Here is a 13,220-nt window from a genome sequence, read left to right on the forward strand (position 1 = left end):
TTATCCAGCCACGCATTTATGATTTCAGTAGTTACAAACATTATTACTCCATCTTCTCAATTTTATTCTTTTTTTTTTTTTTTACTGATCTGTAAAATTCAGGTATTATGCATGAATAACACTTTCATGGATGGTAAAAGAGGTCTTATCTGAAATAAGCACCCCTTCTCATTTTACAACCATGATATCAAAAGAGACTTACACTCTGACCTTACATTTGAAAGACTGTTGTATGTAATGTGATAAAAAGTCACGGAAGGATTTAGCAGACTTGTAGGTTCAAGCACCTGAGTTCAGGGGTAAAGATGCAAAAGTAAAAATAGTAAGAAAAATAAAACCTGCTAAAGTAGAATGACTCTTTCCCTCTGGCAAAATCACTGCCTCCCAGAAATAAAATGTAACATCCCAATTCTTTCAAGGGAGACCCTCTGATTTTTCTCTCACCATCGCCCTGGGGCCATATCCAAAGCCATCTTCCTCTTAACTAGATAGCAAGGTTACAGTGAACCTAGAGGAGAAGCTGATACATAAATGGGAATGCGTCTACGTTAGAAAACACTGGTGAGGAAGACCACAAAAGAAAACCTAAAAAGACAAAGAAGTAAATGTGGTATAATCTAGAAAGACAAGAAAGAACAACCTAAATTTAGTATATCAGAAAAAATAAAATGAGTTTCCTTCTCTTTTGACGCTTTCTAACCTAAAGCTGGAAGAAATCTGAGGGCTTATCTAATCTGGCTTCCTGGTTTTTCAGATAAACAAATAGTAGCCTAGAAAGGTCCAGCTCCAGATACACTCTTTGAGATTTTTATGAACATATAGTTTTAGAAAAAGTAATAACTGTTAAAAAAAAAAAAAACTTTAAAGGGAGAGCACAAATGTTTAAAAGTATACTTAAAATGAAGCTAAATTTAAATATGTATTACTTTGTAGATCTATCCCAATATACTAAAAGAGAAAAGTGAAGTGCCACCTTTACAATTTTTATGGTGATTTATAGTTTAGAAAAGATATTACTCTAGGTCTTCCCTGATAGCTCAATTGGTAAAGAACCTGCCTGCAATGCAGGAGACCCAGGTTTGATCCATGGGTCAGGAAGATCTCCTGAAGAAGGGAATGCTACCCATTCCAGTACACTTGCCTGGAAAATTCCATGAACACAGGAGCCTGGAGGCCTATAATCCATGGGATTACGGAGTGTTAGACTGAGCGATTAACACTTTCACTTTCACTTTACTTTGGGAAAGGACTAATTGATAAATGTAAAAATATCGCATTTTATATTTGATATGGCTTGCATTGTTATTACATGAAAATATCCACTAAAAAAGCTGGATTCATTTTTAATAAGTTTTTTAAACAGGCAAATGATAAATATTTATGGCTGACAGCTAATATTGAAGAGGCCAGTGAAGAACTGGAAGATTTAACAATTTAAACATCTTAAAGGAATACCTACTAACATGGATAAATCTATGAAGATTATTCAACTTAAATAAAGGAAAGTGAAGTGAAGTGAAGTCGCTCAGTCATGTCCAACTCTGTGACCCCATGGACTGTAGCCTACCAGGCTCCTCTATCCATGGGATTTTCCAGGCAAGAATACTGGAGTGGGTTGCCATTTTCTTCTCCAGGAAATCTTCCTGACCAGGGATTGGACCCAGGTCTCCTGCATTGTAGGCAGACGCTTAACCATCTGAGCCACCAGGGAAGTCCAAAGCTGCCTTCAATTTTATAAAGCATTTGTGAAAAATTAACAAACATAAATCTCGAAAAACACCAGAAGGGGGAGCTCACACATGCTGTGACAACCGCAGAGCCCAATGAGGAAAAGAAAGGTTCCTTTCCTTTCCATTCTTGACGAGGCTTCAACCAATGAAAAGCCATGCACTCTGTTCATGGTAGCTCCCCCAACCCCGCAACTTCCTTTTCTTCTCTATAAAAGCAATTTGATCTCTGATTCCTCTGCCTTTTCGAAAACCGGCTTGAACATCTGGAATTTCACGGTTCACGAAACCTGTTGCTGCTGCTGCTGCTAAGTCGCTTCAGTCGTGTCTGACTCTGTGCGACCCCATAGACGGCAGCCCACCAGGCTCCCCCATCCCTGGGATTCTCCAGGCAAGAACACTGATGATCATCAAAAAGCAAGAGAGTTCCAGAAAAATATCTATTTCTGCTTTATTGACTACACCAAAGCTTTTGATTGTGTGGATCACAATAAACTGTGGAAAATTCTTCAGGAGTTGGAAATACCAGACCACCTGACCTGCCTCTTGAGAAATCTGTATGCAGGTCATGAAGCAACAGTTAGAACTGGACATGGGACAACAGACTGGTTCCAAATTGGGAAAGGAGTACGTCAAGGCTGTATATTGTCACCCTGCTTATTTAACTTATATGCAGAGTACATCACGAGAAAAGCTGGGCTGAATGAAGCACAAGATTGCCAGAAGAAATATCATTAACTTCAGATATGCAGATAACACCACCCTTTTGGCAAAAAGCGAAGAAAAACTAAACAGACTCTTGATGAAAGTGAAAGAGGAGAGTGAGAAAGTTGGCTTAAAACTCATCATTCAGAAAACTAAAATCATAGCATCTGGCCCCATCACTTCATGGCAAATAGATAGAGAAACAATGGAAACAGAGACTTTATTTTCTTGGGTTCCAAAATCACTGCCAACGGTGACTGCAGCCAGGAAATTTAAAGATACTTGCCTTGGAAGAAAAGTTATGATCAACCTAGACTGCATATTAAAAAGCAGAGCTATAACTTTGCCAACAAAGGTCTGTCTAGTCAAAGCCATGGTTTTCCCAGTAGTCATGTATGAATGTGAGAGTTGGACTATAGAAAAAGCTGAGCACTGAAAAACTGATGCCTTTGAACTGTGGTGTTGGAGAAGACTCTTGAGAGTCCCTTGGACTATAAGGAGATACATCCAGTCCATCCTAAAGGAAATCAGTCCTGAATATTCATTGGAAGGACTGATACTGAAGCTGAAATTCCAATACTATGGTCACCTAATGCGAAGAGCTGACTCATTTGGAAAAAAACCCTGATGCTGGCAAGATTGAAGGCAGGAGGAGAGGGGGATGACAGAGGATGAGATGGTAGATGCCATCACCGACTCAATGGATGTGAGTTTGAGTAGGCTCCAGGAGTTGGTGACGGACAGGGAAGCCTGGCGTGCTGCAGTCCATGGGGTTGCAAAGAGTCGGACATGACTGAGGGACTTTATTGAACTGGACTGGACTATAGTCCACCAGGCTCCTCTGTCCTCTGGAAATAGGATTTCCCAGGTAATAACGGGAGAAGGCAATGGCACCCCACTCCAGTACTGTTGCCCGGAAAAGCCCATGGATGGAGGAGCCTGGTAGGCTGCAGTCCATGGGGTCGCTAAGAGTTAGACATGACTGAGTGACTTCCCTTTCACTTTTCACTTTCATGCATTGGAGAAGGAAATGGCAACCCACTCCAGTGTTCTTGCCTGGAGAATTCCAGGGACGGGGGAGCCTGGTGGGCTGCCGCCTATGAGGTCGCACAGAGTCGGACACGACTGAAGCGACTTGGCAGCAGTTAATAACACTGGAGTGAGTTGCCATTTACTTCTCGAGCAGAATTCCTGACCCAGGGTTCAAACCTGGGTCTTCTACATTGCAGGTGGATTATTTACTGCTGAACCAATAATTCAAACATATTGCAAAATGGTGGTAAATAGAATATTATAAATTGTGTTGGCTTTTTAAAAAGTGCTTTCCAAGGATAGCAATCAGCTGTAACAAGAAGAAAATTTAAATTCATCTTTAGAGTTTGACTGCCACCTACAGGGTTATTTTTAGCCTTGTTTTCTTTTATTTCCTATGATCAATGTGACTAAAACTTTAAAAATTTGATAAAATTTTTAGGAAAAAATAAACTTGTGAATAAAGTTGTTTATTCCACTGACAAACTGCTTCAAAGAAAATCTAAATGATCCCCCTTAAAGCTCTATATATAACTTATTGTACATGAATTTCATTTCTTGTTGAGATTTAGACTAATCATTCTCTTTTTCATGATAAAATACTTAAAAGTGTATTTTCAGGCCATGATATAAAACCACACATAAAGTGACCCTAATTTAGTACAATATATTCTTCTAAACAGTGGAAATCTTAATCTTAAGGACATTGCTAAACGTTTTAACCAAAGTGGATTGAGAGGCAGTGGATGAAACAGATATAGCCCGCCAGGCTCCTCTGTCCATGGAAATTCTCCAGGCAAGAATACTAAAGTGAGTTGCCATGCCCTCCTCTGAGGGTTCGTCCCAAGCCAGGAATCAAACCCAGACCTCCCACGTTGCAGGCAGATTCTTTACCATCTGAGCCACCACGGAAGCCCCATAACTGTGCAAGATAAACAGCAAATAATTTGAAGGGGAATGAGAAGAAACTATTTCCTTGGAAATGTAGCAATGTTACTATGACCTGAAGCCTAATATAAACTTCTAACAAATCAAGTCTACTAAGGGTACTATAATATATTTGTCAAGGTGCAAACTGAGGTTCTGTGCAAACCACCAAAACATCAAACATCCTTCCATCCTGCCTAACATGAGTCACTGCCATGTCTTTACCAGCTACAACTCTATACTCTGGCTTACTGGAGTCATCCTTTCTTCCAGATAAGGTTTATTAAGACACCCGGTTCCCTGACACATCCAGTTCAGAGCTAGGCTTCCCTTTGTTAGACTGTCACCCAAATCACCTAACACAAACCCAAATTCTATTATATATTTTTCTAACATCCATTGGAATGACCCCCACTATTCTTCATGGTGTGTGTTTCCCTTTCTGCCACTGCATAATAAAGCCAAAGCTGATTCCCGATCATGGAGGCATTTTTTCAATAAATCACATAACCTGATTTTTAAAAATTATTTTTTTAAAAAATTTCAGATTTCCCTCTCTTTTTCTCCAGTATTTTTACTCATGCACATTTTTAATGATTACACTATAACTGTTCATTGGATTGGGCTTCCCAGGAGGTGCTAGGGGTAAGGAACCCAATGCAGGAGACATGAGACACACAGGTTTGATCCCTGGGTTGGGAAGATCCCCTGGAGGAGGGCATGGCAACCTAGATTAATTTTTCACTTGGTAAATGTTGCAAAAATAACCAAAATGATTCACCTGTCTGAATACAGGCTCCTGTGCAATGTGATTTTTTAGGTCCTCACACCAAGGGTTAGGGTTTATTAAATGTCTGCTGGCCTTGTGACTTGCTTCAATCACTAGAATATTTTGAAGTGCTGCTGCCAGTCATGAGCTTAGCCCCCAGGGACATGCACTTTTGTCTTCTTGCTCTTGAGCCCTCCACTGTTATGTGACCAGTGTTGGCCCAGTGATTAATCAAAACCGGGAGGAAGAAAAACAAGCTAGGTAGCCAGCACCCAGTCAGACTGGCAGCTGACTGCAGACATGTGAATGAGCCCAACAGAGATCAGAAGCACCCAGACTCAGTGACCTCAACCCCAAATTCCAACTCTCAGACCTATGAAATAAAGGGTTGTTTTTAACCCGCTAAATTTTTTGGTGACATATTATCTAAGAGAGGTGATTTTATATAGTTGGCAGCAGTTGGTTTCTATTTGCTAAATTTATCATTTCACTTTTATGATATTCACAATTTATCTGCTTAGTAGCGTATTGTTCATTAGTTCAAATAGAGGCAACAACAAATACTGAAGAAATAGTGCAATTCACGTTGCATGTTTATTAGCCTGTGTGGTATTAAATAGTCAAAGTGGAAAGTTAAAATTAGGATTAACTATGGAACTGTGGTGTTGGAGAAGACTCTTGAGAGTCCCTTGGACTGCAAGGAGATCCAACCAGTCCATTCTGAAGGAGATCAGCCCTGGGATTTCTTTGGAAGGAATGATGCTAAAGCTGAAACTCCAGTACTTTGGCCACCTCATGCAAAGAGCTGACTCATTGGAAAAGACTCTGATGCTGGGAGGGATTGGGGGCAAGAGGAGAAGGGGACGACAGAGGATGAGATGGCTGGATGGCATCAATGACTCGATGGACATGAGTCTGAGTGAACTCCGGGAGTTGGTGATGGACAGGGAGGCCTGGCGTGCTGCGATTCACGGGGTCGCAAAGAGTTGGACACGACTGAGAGACTGATCTGATCTGATGGAAATTATTTGGTTTGTAGAGAAAATAGATATTTCACATAAGTAGCCACTTGCAGTGGTAAAGAATCCACCTGCAAATGCAGGAGAAATGGGTTTGATCTCTTGTCCAGGAAGATCCCCTGGAGGATAGCATGGCAACCCACTCCAGTATTCTTGCCTGGAGAATCCCATGGACAGAGGAGCCTGGTGTGCTACACTCCATGGGACCACAAAGAGACATGATATAGCAAGTGAATAACAAGAGCAAGCCACTTGCAGTGGTTTACTCATTTGATTGCTTAGAATAATCTATTACAGATGTTTCCTTTAGATGAATGTATTGTTCACCTATATTGTTTTTTTGTTATTTGACTTTGACTTGCAAATGAAAATGGATGGGTTATAAATAGTAATGAGCAAAATGGTGCATTAGTAACATAGTGGCACTACTTTTAACCTCAAAGTCATAGTTAACCTGGAATTATCAAGCTTCATTTAAAAAAATGTCTGTACCTATGAAACATAACATTATGACGCTGAGAACAACTCCTACTGGTTTTTGCAACCCGCTGTGAAACCCAGAAACAGTGCAAAGCATGATCCAGAAACAGTGCAAAGCATGATGCAGAAACAGTAATTATTCCCTGCTCTAATGCTGAGTGGGTGGCAATGATGCAAAATGGGATATTACAAAGCCTAGTGAATCTAACAGAGAAGGCAATGACACCCCACTCCAGTACTCTTGCCTGGAAAATACCATGGACAGAGGAGCATGGTAGGCTGCAGTCCATGGGGTCGCTGAGGGTCGGACACGACTAAGCGACTTCACTTTCACTTTTCACTTTCATGCATTGGAGAAGGAAATGGCAACCCACTCCAGTGTTCTTGCCTGGAGAATCCCAGGGACCGGGGAGCCTGGTGGGCTGCCGTCTATGGGGTAGCACAGAGTCGGCCACGACTGAAGTGACTTAACAGCAGCAGCAGTAGCAGTGAATCTAAACGCTTAAATTTATCTAAAAAATATAATTACTGAGTTCAAAGCCAATGATTCATTGAAATCTGTTCTTTCTGTATCAGATGAACAAAAATGATGTAGTTGTTTTAGGAACACAAGTTTTTCTATTTGAGGGAATCAAATATTCCACTCTACCTTGACTTCCTCTCTCTTCCTCAAACATAAAACATCTCATCTGCTATCCTCATTCTCAAATGATGGCCTTACTACCTATTGAGGCTCGAAGACACCTTCCACTTCCAGGAGGTCTCACTATGACATCTTATCTCCACCGAGCCTGTGCCCAGTGCTTTGCCTTTTTCTGTTACTATGAATGAATTCCTAGTCAAAGCCAACTCCTCTAATTTCCCCTATATTTCTGTGTTCCTTCTGCAAACTTCCTCAATCTCTTCCTCAATATCCAGAGCTAATTCTAAGTCTTTTATAAAGATAGACAATCAGCTCCCACCTTATTTGTAGCAATTACCGTCTCTCTGCTAGATCGTACCTGTTATCTTGCTTTATTCTCTCCCATTTTTGCATTAAATAGTATTTCCCTTGACTCCACGGACTGCTCCTGCTATACCCCTGTCATTTTTTCTTGTTTTATAGAAAAAAAATCTCTTCAAAATTATGACCTGGAATTAATTTTTCTCCATTCATATTTACAGAATTCACTCCAATAAAACTTCTGTTGATCCCATCCCACTGAAACAACATTGAGCAAGATCTCCAGTGACCATTATGTAACCAAAGCAGCTGTATTAATCTCAGTCTTCATTTTATTTAGCTACAGCAAGATCTAACCCAGCTGAATACACCCAGCTGAAAAACTAAACAAAACACTTTTTCCCACTTGGTTTACATGGCATTGCTCCTACTTCTTTCCATATCTCAGTAGTCACCTTCTCTGTCTCCTTTGCTGTTTCCACATCAACTCATCAACCTCTGAATAGTTAAATGTCCCAGGTCTTAGTTCTAGGATAATTTTTCAATGTAAATCACTTTTTATGTGATCTTACTTATTTTCGTGGCTTTAAATTCTAGCAGTATGCTAACATCTCCCATATTTTTTTTCAATCCGTATTTCTCACCTTTGAATGATAATCGAATATTTGATTAATCTATTATACAACACACATGCACATTCTACTTAGTTTTTAAAAGTATGAAATATTTTGTGACTTAAAATATCATCAGTGAGCTCTGATCTGTGACATGATGGAGTAAGCGGTCAACAAATCCTTTCCCCAAGAAAGCAAATATAAAGTTGACTGAAAGTGTCCAAAACAAACATTTCAGCATTCAAGAAACAAACTTTCCCCCAGCAGAAGCACTTATTCTTAAAGACTATGGAGGTTCCCACAAGAATGACCGGCCTGTGGAGTTCTTACCTATGGTTCCCAAACCCCTCACCCCACAAACTCTGTCAGGGCCGAGGATTTAACCAGAACAGGGCAGGTTATGGAAACTAACAGCTTCGCTACCTTTGCAGAGAGACCTTACTTAACTTAGAATGTTACCTGTTAAAGTGGCAGTCTCAGAAACAAGAGGACAGGAAGGCCCAATGGCTGGGCTAGCCCAAGGCAGCATCAAGTTTGGGACAAGCCTGTTAACAGAGATTTCCTTGAGGTGAGACAGCCATGTGGGGTTTTCTCTGAAAACAGCTGGTAGAGCAGAGAGAATTTTAGTCATTCTTCAATTCTTTTTTCATCCCTATCTCCCGTCTGAAGCAAAAGTTTTGATGTCTGACCAGTTAAATCATAGAAAGTGAAAGTGTTAATCGTTCAGTCATGTTTGACTCTTCGAAGCTCCATGGACTGCTCATCTGTCCGTGGAATTTTCTAGGCAAGAATACTGGAGAGGGTTGCCATTCCTTTCTCCAGAGGATCAAACCCAGGTCTTCTGTATTGCAGGCAGATGCTTTACCATCTGAGTCACCAGGGAAGCCCTCAGTTAAATCATAAATGCTAACTAAATGCTAACTCAGAAGATACGAGCGATACATCTTAATACAGGGGAAATAATGTAAAGATGGATGTGTTGTGTCAATGTCTGAGAACGTTGAGTGGACACCCTGAAAGTTCTGTAATCAGTATATCCATATGGAAAGTGAGAAACCGTATATATCCAATCATGTAAAAAGTAATTCCAGATGAACTGTAGCTCTCAGTGAAAGTGAGAGTCACTCAATCGTGTTCGACTCTTTGTGACCCCATAGACGGTAGCCTGCCAGGCTTCTCTGTCTATGGAATTATGCAAGCAAGAATACTGGAGTGGGTAGCCCTTCCCTTCTCCAAGAGATCTTCCCAACCCAGGGATCGAACCCAGGTCTCCTGCATTGCAAGTGCATTCTTTACCATCGGAGCCACCAGGGAAGCCCGTAGCTCTCAGTAAGAATAGCAAAAAATTAAGTTTCCAGAAGATAATAAAGCAGCGTATCTTTATATCTATAGGGGAAGATTTTTTTAAACCATATACAAAAAAAACACATCAACCTTAAAGGAAAACATTAAGAACACAAACCAGTTTAAAATTCAAATGTCTGTTCATCAAAATATATCATGCAAAGTACCATATGTAACACTTCTAAGTCAAGAAAAACCTCATATCCAGAATGTTATAACTCATGAATCAATAAGAAAATGTACAGCCAACACACTGGAAAAATGGGGCAAGAATTACGAAGAAAAGACTAACAATTGAATATGTGTTCAAACTTCACTAGTCATCAGTGAAATTTCAATTAAAACTTCAATGAGATATTACTACTTACGCGGCAGAGGGGCTAAAACTTGAGAGAATGGCACCACCAATTGCTACTAACATGGGGCAAAAGGAACTCAGTACTATTCATAGGAGAGTACATGGTGCAACTATTTGGGAACAATTTTTATTCACTACTGATTTGAAGAAACATGTAACAAAAGACCCCACAGTCTACTCTTAGGTATCTCAGCAACAGAAGTATACACATCTGCATTTACATCTTTATCTCTGTATCTGTCTATCCATTTATTGATCATATATTACAGACAGATAGTATATACATTGTTGTTAAGTCGCTCCGTCATGTACGACTCTTTGCATACACATTAATGTATATAAATAATGATTCTAGTTAATTATATTTCCAAAATCGGGAAAAAACTAAACTACTATATTAAAGCTAAGATTGGCCACATTTGGGTTTCATATTTGGGAGGGACAATCAGAGCTGCTTCTGGAGTGCTGTCTACACATTTGATTTTGACCTGGGCAGTGGTTATACGAATGATCATTTTACAAGAATTTATTGAGCTGTACATTTATGTTTCATGTATATACTGATATTCTTCACATTTTGTTTAAAATTTTACAACTCTGTTTTTTTAAAATACATATGGATCTTCCTATTCCAGAATAAAGAGGAACTTTTGTAACCTGAACAAGCAGATTTCAGGCTCACAAAATATAGACATTCCTTCAGTGCCTGATGTGGAATATAGGATCCCATGCCACCTCACAAAACAGAACCCTATCAACTGAATTTCATTTATCCAAAACTAAGAATAAGTGGGACTCATTAACAAAACAGAGAAAAAGAATCCCATGCTGATTGAAGGTTGTCTAAGCCCTTCCTTACCCCTCTATCTTCTCCATAGAAATTTGTTGAATTCTATGAAGCCTGTTAAATTAAAAAAAAAAAAAATGAAGGATATAAAAAGAGTTCAAACTCACTGTGGCATTGTTTTGGGGAATTTTTATTTGGAAAATTATTTTTTACTTGTATTGTTTGATAGAAATCCTGCTCGTAAAAAAAAAAAAAAAATTAGATCTTAGACAAAGTGAAACTTCCTTGAGAAAATGTAAATTAATATTTTATTTTTATTTGAGAAAAATACAAATTAACATTAGCGGCTAAATTATTTTCATGTCAGAACATGATGCTGATAAGCAGCATACAAGACATGAGAGAGTGTATTTTTTTTTCAAACTTTAAACTTTGTATTTTGTATTGGGGTATAGTCAATCAACAATGTTGTGGTAGTTTCAGGTGAGAAGAGAATAGACTCAGCCATATGTATACATGAATCCATTCTCCCTCAAACCCGCCTTCCATCCAGGCAGCCACATAACATTGATCAGAGTCCCATGCACTACACAGTCGGTCCTTTTTGGTTATCCGTTTTAAATATAGCAGTGGGTACATGACCTTCCCAAACTCCCTAACTATCCCTTCCCCCCAGCAACCATAAATTCATTTCCTAAGTCTATGAGTCTCTGTTTTGTAAGCAAGTTCGTTTGTATCATTACTTTTTCTATTCCACATATAAGGGATGTCATGCAGTATTTCTCCTTTTCTGTCTGACTTAATTCACTCACCGGACAGATTGTATTTAGCAGATGAAGCCAAGTCCTCCAAAGTACCATGCCTCTCAAGCTACTTGTAAGGTGAATTGAGAGCTACCAGGCTTCCAGAAAAGCAATTGGATGCATTGGGACCTATACTCATCTCTGAAATAAGACCAAAGATGGAATTCTGTTCTGAGCAAAATAAATCAGTCTCTTTATTTTTCATACCCTGTGAGTAATGGTAAAATGTACAGTGAAACAAATGATGAAAACCTTCCTAGGTTATTAAACTGCTTATACTGCCCTTGAAACATGGCACCCAAGGTCAGGTATTGCTGTTGACTGAAAGTTAAAGTCTGGGCTTTGAATTCAGAACCTAATAGAGCATTAAGAATTAACCAGGTACGTGGAGAGCCTGCCCGTCTGTGAGTGTGTGCCAAGGCTCTTATTGGAAGAAATTAAGACCCTGTCTGTAGGAAGCAGTCAAACCAAAATGAATCCAAATGGGCTGCCTGGACTCGCCCAGCATTGCAAAGAAGCAGAATTCATTGTACTTTCCTTGCAGGCCCCACCTAAAGCAGTAAATCAAAGAAGAGATTCCATGACCTTTCTTTTTTGTCCATAAAATGCAGTTTGCTCGAGTATAAGAACTGCATAAAACATGAAGAGAAATCTATTTCAATTAAAGAAAACCCTGAGGCAGAGGAAAGGGATCCTTGTTCTGGCTGGTAGTCCCTGCTCTGAGTTATTATCATGTCAGCCACTCAGCATGCGAACCCCGTCTCTAATTTAGAAGTAGAATTCTCTACCAGCTGCCACTCTGGAAAGAAAGGATGTGTGGTTGGGAATAGAAACCCCTCTTGAGACTCCTTCCAAATAATCAGGCAAAGGAATCCCCTCAGTATCTCAACCCATCACCGTCTTGTACCTTCCTGTCTGAAAGCAAAATATAGTTTCACTTTTGCTGTAGGGATGCTAAGAAGAGGAAACTGCAAAATGTCAAGTACTTCTCTGGATACTGCGAACTGTATTAGATGTTTTTCCCCTGAATTACTCCCAGATAATTGCCTTAAATCTCTGCTACTGAAATACAAGCCTAGCCTGTGTGTGTTGTGTGTGTGTGTGTGTGTGTGTGTGTGTGTGTGTTAGTCGCTCAGTCGTGTCCGATTCTTTGCGACCCCATGGACTGTAGCCTGCCAGGCTGCTCTGTCCATGGAATTCTCCAGGCAAGAATACTGGACTGGGTAGCCATTACTTTCTTCAGGGGATCTTCCCAAACCAGGGATCGAATCCAGGTCTCCTACATTGCAGGCAGATTCTTTACCGACTGAGCCACCAGGGAAGCCGAGCCTCTATGTATGACCCCCTAAACATTGACTGTCATGCTTATAATAAGGGGAGCTTTATTTAATATACTGAAATATACACCTCTCAAATTTTATGCCATTGCTATTCAAGATTTTAAATCTATATTTTTAAATTCCAGAAATTAGATGTATCATTACCAATTGACATAGTTGATACTTTTTAAATGTACCCACATGTATTTCATTTTCTGAGCTGACTTTCTTCTTGCTTCTCAGATTTTCCTAAGGGATCATTTTCCTTCTTTCTATATCACATTCATTAAAAATTTCTATACAGTCCATGGAATTTCCTAGGCCAGAATACTGGAGTGGGTAGTCTTTCCCTTCACCAGGGGATCTTTCCAAACCAGGGATCAAACCCAGGTC

Source organism: Bos indicus, chromosome 27, assembly GCF_029378745.1.
Source record: "Bos indicus isolate NIAB-ARS_2022 breed Sahiwal x Tharparkar chromosome 27, NIAB-ARS_B.indTharparkar_mat_pri_1.0, whole genome shotgun sequence".
NCBI classification, from domain to species: domain Eukaryota; kingdom Metazoa; phylum Chordata; class Mammalia; order Artiodactyla; family Bovidae; genus Bos; species Bos indicus.